We start from the raw sequence: 4,969 nt of genomic DNA on the forward strand, positions 1-4,969 counted from the left end.
CAATAAATGGTGCTGGGAAAACTGGTCAGCTACATGTAAAAGAATGAAATTAGAACACTTCCTAACACCTCCTAGATTAATGGAAATAAAAACAAAAGTAAACAAGTTGGACCTGATAAAACCTAAAAGCTTTTGCACAGCAAAGGAAACTATAAGCAAGATGAAAAGACAACCCTCAGAATGGGAGAAAATAATAGCAAATGAAACAACTGACAAAGGATTAATATCCAAAATATACATGCAGCTCATACAACTCAATGCCAGAAAAACAAACAACCCAATCAAAAAATGGGGAAGAGACCTAAACAGACATTTCTTCAAAGAAGACATACAGATGGCTAACAAACACATGAAAAGATGCTCAACATTGCTCACTATTAGAGAAATGCAAATCAAAACTACAGTGAGATGTCACCTCACACTGGTCAGAATCATCAAAATTCTGCAAACAATAAATGCTGGAGAGGGTGTGGAGAAAAGGGAATTCTCTTGCACTGTTGGTGGGAATGTAAATTGATACAGCCACTATGGAAGATGGTATGGAGATTCCTTAAATAATTAGGAATAAAACCACCATATGACCCAGCAATCCCACTCCTAGGCATATACCCTGAGGAAACCAAAACTGAAAAAGACACATGTATCCCATTGTTCATTGAAGCAAACTATTTACAATAGCTAGAACATGGAAGCAACCTAGAAGTCCATTGACAGAAGAATGGATAAAGAAGTTGTGGTACATATACACAATGGAATATTACTCAGTCATAAAAAGGAACACATTTGAGTCAGTTCTAATGAGGTGGATGAACCTAGATCTTATTATACAGAATGAAGTAAGTCAGAAAGAGAAAGATAAATATGATATTCTAACACATATACATAGAATCTAGAAAAATGGTACTGAAGAATTTATTTACAGGGCAGCAATACAGAAACAGACATAGAGAATAGACTTATGGACATGGGGAGTGGGGAGGAGTGGGTGAGATGTATGGAAAGAGTAACATGGAAACTTATGTTACCATATGTAAAATAGATAGCCAATGGGAATTTGCTGTATGGCTCAGGAAACTCAAACAGGGGGTCTGTTTCAACCTAGAGGGGTGAGATGTGGGGGGGAATGGGAGGGAGGTTCGAAAGGGAGAGGACATATATACATATGTATATATACACACATATATACCTATGGCTGATTCTTGTTGAGGTTTGACAGAAAACAACAAAATTCTGTAAAGCAATTATCCTTCACTAAAATATAAATTTAAAAAAATGTGTATCTGTGTGTTTGTGCTGGGGGGAGGAGGGGAGGTGGGCAGGAGGAAATGGAGGAGAATGTTAGGATTCAAAGATTTTAAGAAGGTGAACTCTCCCTTAAGAGGGAGGAGGATTAGAGACTGTCTGGGACTCTTTGATGAAAGGGGCTGGTTTCTTGCAGATCCAGCTAGCATTGGGCACCCAAACCCTGTTCCTACACATGGTGACCGAGTAGGGTCACATTCTCTGACTAAAGGGCTCTAGGATGGCAAGTATAATGATGTCTGTCGTTCACTCTAAGTGATTCAGCATAGACCATGTGATTGGATGTATGTGAGAGTTTAAGCTTCAGTGCTAGGGGCCATCAGTTACCCCATGCCAGGAGTACTCAGCTGACATTCAATCAAAAAGGTCACCTTTGAAAGGCGGCTCCTTCAATCATGCCATCCATACTGTTCCAATAAACACTCAAGGCTTTCCTACTAATTAGTACATAGTGCATATCAGAAACGGGTTTTCATAGGTGGAATGAGTGACTTGTTAGCTAGCAGGAGGAATGCCAGAAATGGGCTCTCTTCTCACCTGTACCAGATGCGGTTGGCATGCCACCTGTGGTCCCCACGCCTGTACACTTTGGGCATACAAGCCCACTGCCCAGGGCCAGTAGCTGCATTGCCTGGCCTGTGGGCTTTATTTTGTCGTTGAAGCCCACTTTGTTGCCTGTGTGTCTAGTCACAGGGGTCAGGAAATTTACTCCTCTTGTGTAGCCCTCAATCAATCATTAACCAGAGTTGGTGCATAAATACCCCAGCTCCCTTTCCCCTCAAATGGGATAACTCAGGTCTGTGGTATACACTGGCTCCAAGTATTTAGCCTACATATTTCACTTCTAGTCACCTACAGTGGTAATGGGCTTGGCAATACACCTTTTATTGAATGGCCTTAGCCATTCTCCTATCGGTGGTTCCTTCACCTCCTAAATGGACTATCTGGCTTATGGGAAAACCCAAATGGAAGCATGAACAGGCCATAAGAAGCTAGCAAGGCCTGTAGCCCGTATTCACTTGCAGTTCTAAACTGAAATTTGAAATGATCTCGTACCCAATCTTGAACAGGAGAGATTCAATCACACCATTCAAAAATCCTGCCTCTGGAGCTTTGAGATTTACCTCTAGTAAACCTTTTAAGCAAGGTGGTTATTGGAGCACCAGAAAGGACAGAGACCCAGGGTTTCTAAGCCTCCAGGTTGTAAGAATTGTTGCTGTGCTTTCCTTTTTTTAAAAAAAAGTCAATAAATGTCCGTGCAAGTGGCAGAATTTGTTTACAAACTTGCATTCTTTGGGCAAGGTTATAAGAAGGGTAGTTACTGCTTCCTTGTCTCAAAGTTTCTCTTGGCTACAATGGCCTACCCAAAAGAACCAAAGAGCTATGCATGCTGGCACAGACTGCTTCAAAATTACAGGGAAACAGGCTACTGAACACCAAGATGTGTATATATAAGTGGTGACTACTGAGCACTAAATACACCCCAGGGTCCTTCCTCAAATGTCATCTGTATAAAGTGCTCAAACCTTTCACACAGCCTTGGGAAGCAGGCACATAGAATTAGGAGTAACTGAGATTGACTTCCCCACCAGCTCAGAACAGATCAAGTTGAATTTACTAAAATATACACTTCACTTCTTACACCCAGATTTATAAACTAAAACTCATACTTACACACATTACAATTTTATATCATCTATGTTTTTCCACAGTTAACCAAACCTAGACTGTGTCCTCAGTCACTGAATTTTCCAACAGGTCCACTGATTTCAGTTATTCTTGAGTTTTTCCTACCTCCATCAGCTCTCGACCAGGCAGTCCAGCATCTCCGCCTGGACCCTGCCACACCTTCTAAGTGGAATGGTTTGTTTTTGCCCTACAATGTTCCTATTCCACAATGTGCCATGGGTAAGAAGACTTGAAAGGCTGGGTGAATCCATCGCTGGGGTCTGGAATGATCTGAAGGCTTCTTCACTTATAAGCAAGGTGTTAGAGCTAAGATGATTCAAAGTCTGGGTTTCTCTGGGATGGTTGACCAAAGCAACTAACATATGGTCTCTCCTTGTAGCCTGGATTCTCTCAGCATGAGAACTGGTTTGTAAAGGGAGCATCCAGAGGGACAGAGTATTCAAAGAATAAGCATTTCAAGAGCCATAGAGGAAGCTGCAGGGTGTCTTATGACCAAATCTCAGAACTCACATACATAACATACTTTTGCCATACTCTACTGGACAAAGCAGTCACAAGTATGCCTAGATTCAAAGGGAGGGGACCTAACCCCCATCTCTAAATAAGAGGAGTGTCAGATTGTAAAGCTTTTTTTTTTTTAAAAACAAACAAACAAAAAACCCACCATGGCCAGGAAGGGGTAAGAGGTGTCAAAGGTAAATCATCCATGTATTTGAAATCCTATAGGATCTTCCCTTGAATGAGCTGATCCTTCATCGAATGCAGATGAAGCTCCGGATGTTTGATATCGACTCAGTTCAGGAATGATTCATGTGATTGTTGCTGCCACATCCAGAGGATGAAATGGAAGGGAAGACAGCTGAAATATTAATCTATGGAGGCCTGTCTTTTCATGAGGTCTTATAAATTATACAAAGCGAGTCACTGGTTCTAAGTGGATTAGCTGCCCATCATGTAGGCAAGGTCATGGCCCATGCTCTAGTTAAGGAAGATTGTTTCCCTCCAGTTTAAATGATAATATATCTAGAGAAACTTTGAACTCGAATGCAAGTAGGCAAGCTAAGTTGAAATTTCTTATCATGAAACCAAATAAATTACCTCTCTTTGAGGCAGAGCAGTAGTTTCTTAAATTCCAAAGGAAGGAAGTAGGAAGTGAAAAATAAACCAAAGTTTTAATGAGTTGCCATCCAGAGAATTTATATAGCCTTCCAAATCCTTCTAGGAGCCTGGATTCCGTGACTTCACAGTGGTCCACTGAGGTCTTTGAAAGTTATTAGGTGATTAGCATAATGATGATTTCCATAATTATGATATCATCTACTATATTTGGAGAATCCCTTCAAATTTTTTGAGGTATCTTAACAGCGATTATCTCATTTTATTTTCATAATCATACCATAAGATGGGATGGACTAGTAAGTCCATCTTACAGACAAAGAAAAATGAGGCACTCAGGAGGGTTCATACATTGTCCAACTTAGCCAACAATGTTTTGGCAGGCCAGCCCCTGGAATCGACACTCCCACCTTAATTCCTAGTTAACCAGATAATATTAATCCTGCAATGGTGCTCGAGTAAACATCTGTGATGCTCCAGCGATGTTTACGGTTCCTCCGCAGACACAAAATCACAGACCAAAGGCTGAGAAGAAGAAGGCTTGAATTTCTTCCTAGTCAGCCTGTCTCTCAGCATCCTCTAGCATACCCTAAATCTTTCAAGGCCTGTGGTGCTTCAGAACTGCTTTGAACTATAATAAAAGGCACCATAGAAATATTCCTTCCAGCTGCTGAGCTTACAAGACTAAGGGTGATCTCAGATGCCTCTGGGCACACTGCCCTGTGCAATGAACAATTAACCTGGAGCCAGTTTCCTCTCCTTAGAGTTCAGGATTTACTGGCTGACACCACACAGTCACTGTGGGTCACGTTAGTCCATCTCTCTTTCTACCACGTATGTCTAACTCATCATCAAATTCTCT

The sequence above is a fragment of the Cervus canadensis genome, chromosome X (assembly GCF_019320065.1).
Source record: "Cervus canadensis isolate Bull #8, Minnesota chromosome X, ASM1932006v1, whole genome shotgun sequence".
Classification (NCBI taxonomy): Eukaryota; Metazoa; Chordata; class Mammalia; order Artiodactyla; family Cervidae; genus Cervus; species Cervus canadensis.